This window comes from Tyto alba, unplaced genomic scaffold (assembly GCF_018691265.1).
Source record: "Tyto alba isolate M040663 unplaced genomic scaffold, T.alba_DEE_v4.0 Super-Scaffold_41, whole genome shotgun sequence".
NCBI lineage: Eukaryota > Metazoa > Chordata > Aves > Strigiformes > Tytonidae > Tyto > Tyto alba.
Window position 1 is genome coordinate 2,757,964 of NW_024881317.1, and position 14,753 is coordinate 2,772,716.

Sequence of the window (14,753 nt, forward strand, 5' to 3'; positions counted from 1 at the left end):
TATGTGGCAGCTGATACGATGTGAAACTTTACGGAGACATGAAGGACATGGGAATGCCCATCAAATATCAAGATGCTCATTTAATCTAGTGAGGTACTGCCTGATACTTTATATTTTTCATATTGATACTTATTTTAGCTATTTTTTCCACTCTGTCTCTAGTCCTGATTCCACATTCCAGTATGTAGATTGTGCTACTGAGGAAGTGCAAAGCACCAGTGTGAGGAGGATCCTACATGTTGGACTAGCAAGTGCAGCTGCAGGTAAGAAAGTTTTTCTGCTTGTGCAAACCCAATTCTGTGGCAGAACAGTTCTCTATGTAGAGTCATGTGACGTGAATACTCTTTCAGATATGACAACCTATACCTTTGGAAGCATATAAGAAGATGGAGGTACAATCTTGGATTATTTCCATCTAATATTTTTGCTTAAAATTGAGTTCAGCATGTTATCTTCCAGTTTATCTCACCACCTCTCCATTTTTTTTTTCTTGGGGTATGTCCCATCCCTTCAGATTAATTTTTTGAATTTAATATCTCCCATTGATGATTTCTGTTCCTTATCTTCACTTGATCTATTTCTGCTTCTCTGTTAAATTCCGTCCCCTTGAGTCTCCAACTAATGTCCCCCCATATGTCAGATTAAAAAAAAAAAAAATTACAAGATGCTAGGCTGTGAAGGGAACTAGAGAATGTTTACATGATTGCAGCAGGCTGGCCATTAAAATTACTTCATTTCTACAGCATTTCAGATGCTGGGCTTGACAGTTTCATTTCAGAAACTATTTATACTCACAAAAGTCCATAACAGCATTTCCATTATTTTCTTATATGATTTTTTTTGAGTCTATATTTTATCAAGTTAGCTTCTATTCAGGTCTGATTTCAGTCAATAGGAATACAAAGTGAAAAAATCCTATCCAAAAGAGACACTAGCTTTTTATCTGTTAAAGCATCTTCCCATGTCCCACATATTTTTACCTCAGTCTACTTTTCAGTTTCTCTTGTTTATTTAATCCAGTGGTATGACATATAGGGGAGATTAAGATGAAAGTTCCACATGAAGATTATGTGTGCTCATAACTGAGGAACCTTAATAAAGCCTCCTTCCTCATTATTTAGCAGAGTCCTCTTGCTATTCCAGATACTGCTTCCAGAACATGCCATATTAAAGCAAAGGCTAACTATAACCATTGCTTCATTTTGAAAACATAGATGGAGTAGTTATTTTACTAAACTAGTACCAGTGAACATCACAATATGCTAGGGTGAAGAATGATCAATTTTATTTTCTTGCTTTTCTAAATATAATGGCGTCCAAGCATTTATATATGTGATGTTCCATTTTTCTTCTACTTCATTAAAAGGAAAAAAAAACAAACCATGATTTTGTAGGTTTGAAAAGGAAACTACCGCTAGCATTAAATATTCTTGAACAACATCATTGTATTAAATTCTGGCACGGATTGCATAAAGAGATTGTGGAATATCATTCACTGGAAATTTGTAAGAATAAATTAAATAAATGTCCGTTAGGAGTAGTCTAGGTATAACTTGTTCCCTGCCACAGTAATAAAATCAGTGTTTCCCAGGCTTTCTAGTCTAGCAAACCACTGTCAGCTCTCAGGACTTCTCTACAGACCCCTTTAGTGTCAGTCATTGTTGAAAACATAATAAAGACAATGCTCACTATGATTTCATAAATTACAGTTTGGAAACCACTAGATATAATGATGGCTTTGGTTCCCTCCAGCTTCATACTTCTGTGGTTCTGTACTGTTGCTGTAATTCCAGGGCAATGGTAGAATAAGTTTGTGATGATATATGATAATAACAACTGTCTGAGCTACAGCCCTTACTACAATCTCTTTTGCTTGCCTCAGAGAGACTGCTTGCCCAGGAAGGTCAGCAGGTTGTTTGCTTCCTGTTGAGCTAATTGGCAGGGTGACAGCCACTGCCTGCCAAGCAAATGCATTTGTTTAATCTCTGCTGGTTGTGGATAAAAACCGCCAGTAGACAAGAGGCCTTTTTTTAAAAAGCTAATTTAGAGTTGGGTGAAGATGGGTTCTCCCCTTAAGCCCCAAAGTATCAGTATTAGCTTTTCTAGATGTGTACAAATAAAATACATCCAAGCTCAGTTCAGATCCCTTACTTTACCTGACAGTACAGTAGTGGGAGAGGAGAACTACTGATCTCAGTATAACATGAAATTTACCAGAACCAGGTAGATTTGGTGTCCATTGTTATGTACTTAAAAGTTGATGCCAATTGTAAGTGCAAGATTGAATGGAGTATAGGAGGAGTGAGGAGCTTCCTGAATTGATTCAAGATATGTAAAACCAGTGGACAGTAGCTTTCCACTTCTGTGAAAAGAGCATAGGTAAGGCCCAAGGGAGTCAGCACAAAGGTTCTTGTTAATGTTCATGGGCTTTTGATCAAGTCCTAAAGACAGAGCCAAGACTTAAGATGTTTTGACTTTGAAACAAAGGCTCTGGTGCAATTACAAAATTTCTATTCTAATTTGAACTGATATGTGTTATTCATCATGCTGATCAGAACATGCTTTGCATCACTGTACTATTTCTGGTTTGATGATTGTGATAAACTTAGTAACCTTTTTCAGCCTGTAAGTTGTATACTTCCTTCAGATTCTTCATTTAGCTTGCAAAAGTGCTTTTTAAGTTTTAAGGAACAAAATTTGTGTTTGTTTTCACCAATTAGAGATTACTGGGGCCTAATGGTATTCTAAAAATATAGGAATACTTTCAGGATTGCTTCATCTTTGCCTCTTTCAGGGATTTCCATACTCTCCATTTGCATGTAACGTGCCTGTTGTTGCTATCTCCCTATCATAGAGGGCTATCTGTTTGGTTTCCTTAGGATTTGCAGGTTTTAATTAGAATGGATTTATGTTGATTAGAGTTGATGGGATTGAAATGCCACGTAGTTATTAATTTCCTAGTTTTAATTTTGCTATTTAGTCATACGTTACCAAAAATATCTTAGAAATATATTTTTTTCCCTTGTAAAGTGGAAAAACAGAGAAATAAATGCATTGCGGCATGCTGTCATTTTGCAAATAAACTTCTGGCAGATCCTGACTTTTTAAATTCTGTGAATGCCTATTGAGCTGGATAAAAATGAAAAGAAATATTTTCAGCCACATTTTCTTATACTTTCATTGAAAACAGAAATAAAATGTGGGAATTTCTGTTAGGATTTGCTTGCTTTCTTTTTACAATTAAAATGTCAGTGAACATAATTCCTTGAAATTCCCAAATTTGAAAATGTCCATTATAATTGTCTGTAACATAGGCAGTACAGACCTAGATTCTGTACAGGAGTTAATATTAATCAGCACATGAAATGCTATTTCCATTTTTGCAAGTAGGAAAGTGATGCATAAAATAATCTGTGGTCCAGTCCAATAGTCAATACAATCAACCTAAAGGTGTGTCTTTAGATCTCACTGTAACAGGATAAGGTTTTATGCAGAATGGACTAGCTTTGTCGGCTGCTCATCTCTGCAATAATGAATAAAAGCAGTAACAAAAAAATCCTAGAGCAGATAAAAATTCAGATTATCCTCTTTCCAAAAGTCCCATGCTGAGCCCATTGAAGATGAAGATTGTAGACCACAGCATTGAGATACACAAGTCTGGCTGGCAGAGTTGTGGGCTAAGAATCAAGACTACCAGGTTTTATTCCCTGCTTTGTCATTGCAGCTGTAGGCAGCTGCTTTTCTTCTAGTTTGCCTTCACTCTTGCTTGTTTTTTTGTTTTTGTTTTTGTTTTGAGATTGTATATTACTGTGAATATATGGGAATCAAATGAAGTCCTGTTCTTGATTAAGAACTCTGGGTGCTACCTTTATGCAAATAAATTCCAATGGCTAAAGATAAATATGGTATATGGTCTTAGAAAAGGGGTACAGTTAAGAGAATGTTTTTATTCAGTGTTCACATTCAACTAGTTCCTAAAATTTCAGGGTAAAAAATCATGCAGAAATCTATCAGAAAGATAAATTCACAGCTTCTTTCAGCTTATCTCTTCTTTCTGTAATAAAACCTATTCCTCACTGAATATAAGACCAGTGAACTCAAAATTTCTTTTGATAGAAACATAGCAGAGCAATGTGCATTCCACAGTGTGTCCAAATATTGCCAATTGCTGTAACAGTACATTTCATACAGATTTAAGTTCTGTCCTTAATATTATGTCTATCTGGAGACAGCTGTTTGAAGAAAACTGGCTAAGTTTTATGATAAATTTGCCCCAGCATATTTAGAAGTACTTGTAAATAAGGTACAAATGAAGATATCTTATGGACCTCTTCCAGAACGCCATGAATTCCTATGTTTCAGTCCTTATTTTAACTTTATTATCTTGTTTGATATTACTTGGAATTGTGGTCAGCTTTCCCCAGAGGGGAATTTCCTAAGGAAGATCAGTCTCTTGGGTTTCTGTGTGAAGGAGCAGAACTTTGGAGGACCTCACTGGGTTGGTGGAGGCAGATGACATGAATCAGCATTCTTTAGCTGCTGATTCTATGCCCCTTTTTTGGTCTGTACTTGCTCATGGTTATTCCAGCCTTTGGGTTTCAGTGAAGGAGATATTCTGGTGCCTAATACCACTGTGTTTCTTCACAGAAGACCTCTTGCGGTATTAGTGCTTTACATCAGTGCCAGCAGGCTTCCGATTTGGTTCAACCTCAGTTTAAGGAAATGTAGATGTACAGTCTTTAAATAATGGCTCTCTGAATAATTGGACAAACTCAAGAGATTTGTAACAGTATATGCAGCTTTTAACTCAATTACAAATGAGCTGATAATGTTCAACCTGCAGATGCCTGTTTGGTGGCGTGAAGTTGGAAATCTGTTAAATTCCTTCCATGCCCTAGGTTCTACCCCAGCCAGTACTAAGAGGAATGCCCTGGAGATCATGCAGGAGCCTGACAGATAAATTGTCCTTTAACTCTCAAAAACACAAGGTGAAGATGTGGTTGGAAGCAATCGGTTTCTTGCTTCAGTTGCACTATGTGTTTTCTTGATAAAAAAAAATCTAGCCTTTGAGGCTACCCACATAGGAATTTTCACTAGAAAGACAATAGTTGCTGTTGACCTATATGACATTGCTATTAATTATACATTATATATGCTGCTTTTCATATATTTTTTTCATTGTGAGGGACCTCTTCACTTCTCAGTTCATATGCATAACTCTCATTAACATTAATAAGAATTTAGGTGTTGTAGAGTGATTGTCAATCTATTTTGATATCCTTCTCCAAGTCTTACCGGTATCATGTTCTTCAAATAAAGACAGAATGTCATTCTTGTTGCCAGCATGTACTTGGGGTTCCTGATATGTTTCATATAGAATTACACACTGAAACTGCTTTTCTGTGCTCCAGATTGCAAACCATTTATGCTATGAAGCTTGGAGACTGTAATATACCCAAGCTATTTTAACTGCTCAGGCTATTCTGATTCATCAAAATAGTTGATCTTTTTATACAACAAAGCTGTCACAGCTATCCTGCAGCAGGGAATTCCACTCGTAAATTTTGTGGAAGACTGTTTTTTTTTTTTATCCCGTTTCCTTTACAATAAAAGGAGCAATAGCTGTGTACAACTGACTTTCTTTTGCTATTTCTGTTAGAAGATAAAATTTCTCCCTGGAGTAATAGGCTACAGTTCAGTTGAATGAATGTCATTTCTTTCATTTGCATCATTGCATAATTATTTTCTTCACCCTTACTAAATCTTTTTTTTATTTTTGAACTTTCATCAGATTAAACAAAAAATAATTTCATGCCCCATTCCAGTGCAGATGCCTTAAGAAAAATAACAGCTACTAAGAATGATGATCATACACATATGATTAAGAGCAGATTTTTACCTCATACAGGATAAGATTCACACAAAACCCCTAGTCACTGGCCAGTTCTTGACTCATTTTCAGTGCCCTTTATATTGTGTATGGGAACAGACTTAAAAGCTGTGGTAATGAAAAAAAACAATTGACACAGTTGAATCAGGCTCTATATGCTTTGGGTCTAATTGAATTAGATGAATAGATTCTGTATGCTTTTGCTAGTGTTATGCAGGATTAATGTTTTCTGATTTATTTTTTTCATTACCTGTTCATTAAGAGTACTGGAACAATTTGAGTGAATCTTCATATTTGGGAAAATAGGACCATGATATGGAAAAAGGTAAATTCATGTTGTTTCTGAAGTGACCCAAACTCTGAAAGATATCTAAGCTTTTTCACTCTTTGGATTGAGGTATTGTTCTCCTCCAAATTTGGTAGCTTAGTCAACAATTCTGACACAGAATAAAGTGAAATGCAAGTCTTATCAATGCAGGAGTTTCCTTTCTAAATGAGAGTAAATTCTTGCAATCAGTATTTGGGCAGATCAGGGAAGTCAAACAAAAGATATGCAGAACTATCTCTAGTTAAGACTGTCATTTCTACGCTGCCTACAAGTAATATGTTTGCATTTGATTTCGGCAGTTTGTATTGGTAGAAGGGAGTCATGCATAAATGAGGCCAACAGATTCAGTATTATTAATGATGTTGTGTACTCTTAGTTTCTCAAAAACTAGAAAACTAATAAATTTTACGTATTGGAAAAAAAATCACAGATAAATCAAACAAATACATAAATTCTTTAAAGTATTTAATATGTGTTAAGAGGACAGAATGATGAATTCAATATTGAAAACCAATATCAAGTTTACAATTATGTACCATTTATCATCACTGATTGCACAGACAGCATATTATTGTGGGGAACAGAATGATGCATAAACTAAAACCCTGATTGGTTTTATAAAAAACAAGTTAAAATTCATGTTATGTCTGAAAAGCTTTGTTTTTCTTTTTTTCAAGCATTATTTTCAATAATAATTTGTTCAGATACAAATTATGCATATTTAATTTTTTGAGCTTTAATATTAAATGTGTAATAATTTTAGAATGTTGAAAACTGGTGCTTTTACAACCAATAACATGATTCAGTATGCTGTTATTTTCTGAGGCCCAATTCCCCCTTTAAGAAATAAGAACATATGGAAAATGAAAAAGTAGACAGGAACTAGTTTTGAATTGGATATGTAGAAACAAGCAAATAAAAGCAGTAAAAATGCTCTTGAAAAGTGATTTGACTTTGAAGAGAAAGCATGTACAGGTGGCCATTTCTTACTCAGCAGACCTTCTCCCAAGGTATAATTCTGCCTCCCCAAAAAGTCAGTGGCAAAGCTCCCAGTGACTTCAGTGTTTTCAAACTTCCATTGTCTGTACTGAAGGACATACCTGCTTACCTTTATGAAAGAGCTCCTCTTCTTTAAACTCCTGTCACCCCAGCTGAGCTCTGGGAGAGGGAAATGAATTTTTCTCTGGCTCACACTTTATCAGCAGAATTATTAAGTAGTTTCTGTTGCAGAGTCACTCTTGTAATGCACTTTTGCCTCTTTTTTTTTTTTTTTTTTTTTTTTTTTTTTTCTTTTTTTTTCAGATTCTTTTCTCATTTTCGTGTTGGTGCTCAGGTTGCATGGGGATAACCAAAGATATCATTTCACCAAACTGAGGCTGAGCACACATAACTGAGAGTTATTTTGTCCTTCAGAGTTTCAACAACTCATTCTGATTTATGAAATAATCTAGCTAAGCTTGAAGATTCAGCTTGGGTTTACAGAGTTATAACTCGAGGCTAGACTCATTGAGTCAACAGTATAAGAAAAAAGCCAAACCATCTTTTTATATCTTTATTTGTAAACTGAGCATTTTAAAAACAAAACCACTGAACTAGAATCAGTGTGATGCAATCTAATGCTGTTTATACCAAATGCCATTTTAAAAGGTGGTTGCATTCAAATAGAGGCCAATAATAAATGTTATAGTAGTCACCCTTAGATGTAAAACACATCCATAGCCAGATTCATTGACATTTCTTAATGTCTACTACCCTTCAAATAGACAACCATATTACAGACAATACCAGACTATACTTTCCAAATGAAATACTGAGCTGGATGGGATTTTACATGAGAAAGAACAGGCTGAATGCTTTGTCTCGAACATCTGTAAACAGTCATACAACAGTGTAATAATTTGGGTTTTTTTGATGTCCAGGGCAGTCCTAGTTCAACAGGTCACTTCTTTGGAAAGTTTTAAATACAAAAAAAAAATGTTAAAAAAAAGATCAAGTTAGCCTAATTTATTTTAAGCAGACTAGTTCCGTCCTCATGCATTTCAGACCTTTTAAAAAGAAAAATCAGGTAGGCTAAATAGTTCCCCAGCTGGAAACTGGTGACAAAACTGAGTCCGAAACAATGCCATCATTGTGGAGCAACTGGTGGTTTTAATATTCTTATACAAACAACAAAACCCAATTATCTTTATTTATTCAATAAATCTAGTTCAAATTTGATCTATTTAATTTTATTAAAAATTGAAAATAATTTAATAAATAAACATGATTGCTAATTTATTATTGATATTCATTATTAGGATGTTTGTAAAAATAATTAAAAACAGGTCAGGAAAGATGGGGATGAATTCACCTCAGGCACCGATAGTGCTGCAGATCCTGGTTAGGTTGCCTTAACCATAGCTAATGAAGAAAAATAACCTTCTGCAGCTAGTGAGAGAGCAGAGAGCTGGGTTTGCAAAAAAGAGCTGGGGAAGCCAGCAGTCACTGCAGCACACACGTATTCTCCACTGTCCCGTTCTCCTGATTTGGGTGACTGGTGCAAGATCTTGGGAAGGCTGCAAACCAGGACAGTGCAGCAAGGGGCAAGTTGGGAACCTGGAACTTTGAAAGCAGTGGTGGGAGTGGAAGTTTTTTAGGATGCTGGGAGATTGCAGAGAGTCCCTTATGGAAACAGTGTACCAGTTCTGGCCCAAACTATCTTTATCCATTTTGAAACTCCGCCATCACCTGCGGTCATGTACTGGCATGTTACCAAGAAACACACTGTGCAGGACAAAGGATTTTGGCAGCCTCATATGTACATAAGATATTGTACAATGTGGGGATTCGTCCTGTGACAAAAAAGTTCTATTGGCCATTTTGGTACATTATCAAAAAGGGACTTGGTCTTGTGTTTCTTACATACTGAGATGACAAAAAAGCAGGAACTCAGCCAACATTATTATTCTAATTAGAAAATAATAAGTAACAGTACATAACACAAACAGAGCATTTCATCTTGAAAAGACTGTGCAAGCATAAGATTGCTGGTTAAGAGCGAAGTTGGTGTAGCTGTTCAAATCACCTGTCATGAGCATTTTGGTCTAATGATTTTTATCATTATACATTTGTAACTTCTGGTCCATCTTTCAGGAGGAAAATTACAACCATCGGGTGCAATTTGTTCCCTGTCTGATACCTCCCTGAGCATCCAGTGGCACGGAGCCACCCTAAAAAGCAGCAGTGGTGCAGTCGATTTGACAGTACAAGGGCAGATGCTCTGGACAGTAGAGGATGCTAGAGAAGAGGTAAATTTTCCATCGCGCTTTTCTCTGTCTATTAGCAGCCCCTCAGTCTTGCCTGGTATCAGCTCTAGCCAGCTTCTTTCCATCCAGGGGCTGCTTTGGGCAGTCGGAGCACTGAGTGTGATTGACTGTGCCGACGTGCCCCTAAAACTGCCTGCGTGCGTGTCATTGCAAACCGAGGCGCCTTGAAATGGGTCCAGAAGTTTGCACGATCTCCCGCTAAGCGTATCCGTGGAGTTTGGTAGGTCTTTGCTCCGGAGATCCCCTTCTTTCAGCCGCAGGAGGCAGGCAGCCTTGTTTTTTTCTCATCTCCTACCCTCAGCTGAGCCGCCAAATCTTTCTGCCTCAGCTATAGAGTTTGCTTCCTCATTCCCACATGCACTGTTCGGGCAGCAACCTCGGGATGCCGGAGTGCCGGTCTGATTCTTTGTCCTTTTGGGCCGTTTAAGGTATTTTAATGGAATCGGGCAGAGGAAAAAAAAACAAAACAAAAAACCAAACAAACAAAAAAACCCCAAACAACAAATACCAAACCACATACACAAACCTTAAGGCTTCAAGGCTAGATCCCCTTTCCCCCAAACAACAAATGGTTAAATAAATAACGAGATGCCAAACCAACCACCACCAAACGAACAAGCCAAAATTCAGCGTCAGCGCCGCAGGAAACGGGAAAGTTTCTGCGCTCTGAAGCTGGCTCCGTGGTACCGCGCGTAAATGCAAGAATCCCGGGGGAGGAGAGGGGAGCCGGGGCTGCACCGGAGCGCCAGCCCGAGAGATGCTGGTGTGACTTGGTTCTGCGCTGGGAAATGAACGGCTCCGAGCCCCCACCCCCGTCTCCTCCCTCCCTTCCTCCTCCTCCTTCTTCCCCCTCCCCCGGGTCCTGCGGGGAGGCGGGTTTAAGGTGGGTCGTGTGGCCGCGGTAACTTTCCTAACAGAGCCAAAGAGGCGCCCGGAGTCCCCCGCAGCGGCATCGCCTCCCCGTTCTGGGCAGCGGCACCAGCGCGCTGCACCCGTGCGAGCGGCCCCGGCGCGGCCGTTGCAGCCCGGGCTGCCGCTCGCCGCCTCCCGCTGCCGCCTCTCGCAGCGTCGCCCTGCTGCCGCCGCAGCCCCGCGGATCCGGCCCCGACGGCGGCGCTCCGGCCCCGGGTCCCGCCGAGGTAGGTGCGAGTCGGGACAGGGGCTGAGCGCTGGGGGGGACGCGGCGCCGGAGCCCCCGTGTTTGCAGCTGCGCCCCCCCCCCACACCCCCCATTTGTTCCTGGCGCTGCTGCTGCGGGGCAAGGAGCTTCCTCTGCACCCTCTGGCTGTGAGAGAAAGCCCCCTTCCCCGCTCCTCCCGGAGCCGCCCGGGCACCCAGGACGAGCCGGGGGAGGCAATCTCTCTCCAGCCTCCCGCTTCTGTCCCTTCCCTCGATCTTTCTGTGGGTTCTTGTCGGTGATTTTGGAAGTGCTGATCTAGGAGATATGTGCGTGGGTGAGATCTTACGGCTTTATTAGGACTCTCCTCTACCAGCTCCTCTCTTAGAAGCCGCCCCCCCACCGCGTGGTTTACTGGGGTGTTTTGTCAGCACGAACTTTCTTCTGGCTGCAGGAGGCAGATTTGGTCCCCGCGTGTCCCTGTCCGCGGGCTGCTGCTGTGCGCGGGCGAGTGGACTCGCTGCTTGGGTTGTAGCAGCTTCCCTTGCCTGTACTTAACGGGGTCCTTGGGGTAGGGAGAGACACAAGGGAGAAGTTCTAGGATGTGGTGTGTAAGCGATGCCTGTTTCTTGAGGTTGGGGAGCTGGTGGAATCTCACTTGCGCTGGTGCTCCTCGCTGCTGCCAGACATTCTTCCTTCTGCCTGGGAAGGACTCTGGCCACCCTGCCAGATGGCTCTTAAGAAAGAAAGAGAAGTTTGGGAGTGCTAGAATATCAGCTCCCATTCAGTGCTCAGCTGAGATCCTTAGGTGACAACAGAGAGTTCTGATGCCTGTGTTTATCAATATCCATCTGCAAGCACTGGGCATCTGGTTGGCCCAGAGAGGTGGGCAAACGATCAGTATTTTGTGAAACCAAGGCAGCCGTATCTCAAGGTATCACGGGGGTTGGAGGTTTAAATAACTTCTGTGATCCCTATATGAGCTGAAGGCTGGGGTTAGCCTCTGCTCCCCCAACCCCCGCAAAAGTCCAGAGTTAACTAAAAGGAAGTCTACAGTTCGTATCTTTATGATCTCTTGGTTTAGAACATAAGTATGTAACATAGGAATTATGAATTCCCTAGAATGTAGCAGCCTGTGTGCTTCCCACATCCTCTCAAATGGGGGAGACCCCTGCCCTCCCGTCATGCTCAGTCCTGTATTTTGGTAATAGAAATCTCAAGTCAGGTGATGGGATGTTATGTCTCTTAATTTCACATTATGGGACTAATTAACTCTTTGGGGATTTCTTCTGGGATATCCAAGTCTCAGTCTGAATCCTTGTTGTGTTAGACTTCTTTTAAGAGTGCAGCCAGAGCTTTTCTGTCCCACTCTCTGTTTGGACCTTCCTTCCATGTCCACTTTGTTATTAAATCCCACAAGTTTTCCTTCCTAGAGTAATGTCTGATGGGTGGATTATTTTAGGTGTATTGCCTTGCTTCTAGTAGTGCTAAGTAAAGGTGAGTAAATCAACTAAACAATCTCATCATAAGATTTGATTTTTATGTGATATTTTACAGACTGAGGATCTGGTCTTGCAAAAGCATATGAACAAGTTTACATTCATGGGAGCTGGTCTGGAGTCTATTAAAGTTAGTGGGAGGCACCTGAATTGGCTTTGCATTAGGACAATAAATACTAATAAGCACATGTGTTTAAGGTTAATGATATCTGTTTGCAAAATTAGATTCAGTGCCAGTGCACAAGTTCGTATTTGTCAGTAACAACTTCTTCAATGTTCAAACTGTTGAACTTAGTTTTCTTTTTGCTTCTTGTTGGTGAAAGTGTTTCAACAAAAGAAACATTGAAAATGGACATGTGGTCACTATATGTTTTTCAAATTAAAATGTCAGCGTTTCCTTTCTTTCCAGTCACCCAGTCATCCACTTTATAAAATTTCATAAGTTTAGTGGAAAAAAAAAAATTGACTGAGGTAAACCCCACAATGTTATGAATGCATTATGTTGCTCCTGTTTTTTATTTATTGAAGAAGGACTTATTTGATCTCTTGTTTTTACAATTAAAAATACATTAATAATCAGAAGTATCAAATAGAAGCCAGTGTTCTCTTTTAATAAGTTGCATGTCTGTAAGCACTTTTACTATGAATGGGGCATTCAGCCATTTTTATTTGAATAATCCATCGTGTTTTAAGCGCTAGGCAGCAGAATTAATATTCAAGCAAATGCATACAGCAAAACTATAAATCTCTGAAAACAGTTAATTATATTGGAGCTGTGAATGTACCTTCAAGTACAGCCTGTATAAACTATTTCTCTGTAGCTTGATCACAATTCTTGCAAACCTTTTATCCTTGTCTGTAAAATCATTTCTAATTCTGTGCTCCTGCAAAGCATGTGCTTGGTTATTGTTTTCAAAACCATGTGGTTTCAGCTACTATTTAAATATAACATTTATGATACTACTTTGGTTGTTCAACTTAAAAAGTGCTGCATACCATTGCATACTAAAAAGCTTCTATATAATTACTACTTTTCACAGTACTGCTGTGCAAATCTCTGGGGCAGGAATTTAAAGGGAGACTTTATACAGTTCACAATTACTTGATATAAAAGCTATAAGCTCTCTTTCTTGAAACCTGGGGGCTGCAGGCATTAGGGAATGTCAAAGTATGGTGCCTACACTAATTTTTACATTTTAATTACTGCAAGATGTATGCTTGCCCTTAGCCTGTGTGTACTTCCAGGTGCATAGAGTGTGTGGTGTGCTCCCACAAACTATCCATCTATACCACTTGGGTTTGAATTACCCAAATGCTTCATTCTTATTGTCATTTTATGCAAATATGTCAATTCTGTTTGCATCTTTCAGAGGAGGGCTGGGAGGCATGGCGTTGCTTACACTGCCCCTCTCTCCCTTACATATCTGTGCAAAGGAAACTGTGTCAGTGCCAGAGTCAGAGTCTAGTTCCGATTCAATGCCGAAGTGACTGGGAATTTCTTCACTGATGGTGATGGACTTTAGACCATGCTGTAGTTGTAGGTAGGATTCAGGTCCCACAGTCATCTTAGGTTCTCCAGGGTATCCTACCTGGTCTCTAGTTGCTACTCCACCAGTATTCAGTTGTCCTGTGAGAGAAGTGTCATAGCTGGTGCCCAATGCAGATATCTTGGCTTTCCTCAAATGTCTCCAACAGCACTTGGCATCAGTGTTAAGGTAACAGAGTCCTTCCCTGGCTGTCTCACGTATTACTAAAAGTGACTAATATGTAAAACATGGGATCAAGGAAATGGTTACAATTACTATTGTGAATAAATGAGTTACCCCTAGAAAGGGTTGTTCAGATGTTAATGGAAAAGATGAAAAAAATCCAACCTCATTGTTCTGTACTGTGCAGGCTGACTGTGCTGCAGTAGCGATTGTACTTTTCTTTGCACAAAACTGATTGAAACCTCAGTGAGGAAGTTCTGTATGTTAAGGAGAGAGAGATGAAAAAGCTTGTAGAAAATTAAAAGAGCTACTCTCAAAGGAGAAAAATCCCAGGTAGAATCAGTTTTAAAGATTCCCAGATGAATTCAGCCATATGATACTTCTATGTGATTCCTGTGAGTGATGTACAATTGGTGTTTGCATATAGAGAGGAGGAATTTTGTTTAAGAGTTTATAAAATGTGATCTTTACCTAAAGAATTAATGATTATGTACTAAATTAATGAAGAGACGATATTCCACTCCCTTGTGAACATCAGACTCGGTAGCTGTAAAACAGTGGGCTACAGCCCAGAAAATCCAAGGTGTTCAGTGAGGATGTCCAAAGACAAGTCCAGAATTCTCTAAGATAAGTGCGTTTACAAACACTTATATATGAACAGCAATGCTAAGACCTCCAGGCAGTTTGTCCTGTCTGGCTGCTGCTCTAAAGAGAAAGTATTGAAATTTGTATGACAGCCTTTTTCTAAGACAGAGGGAGAGAGAGATATGAGATGAAGGTCACCACTTAGCCTGCTCACAGAAATGCAGCAGGAAGGACGAGCACATCCAACTTGGACCAGATTGCAGACAAGATCAGAACTGGTAGGCCTAACTTTTTCCTTTGCAATAAGAACTGGCACTAAG

The 14,753-nt window shown here is 39.6% G+C and overlaps 1 protein-coding gene across 11 annotated transcripts in view; it reads left to right on the top strand.

The window, feature by feature from the left end:
- The first annotated feature begins 10,329 nt into the window (after positions 1-10,329).
- MEGF11 (multiple EGF like domains 11) overlaps positions 10,330-14,753 on the top strand; it is a 283,406-nt gene continuing 278,982 nt past the window's right edge. For 10 of the 11 annotated variants that reach the window (XM_032994321.2, XM_032994325.2, XM_032994326.2 and 7 more), the window contains exon 1: positions 10,421-10,662. The gene's annotated coding sequence lies outside the window, so the exon portion shown is untranslated. The other variant, XM_032994322.2, reaches the window with a different exon arrangement.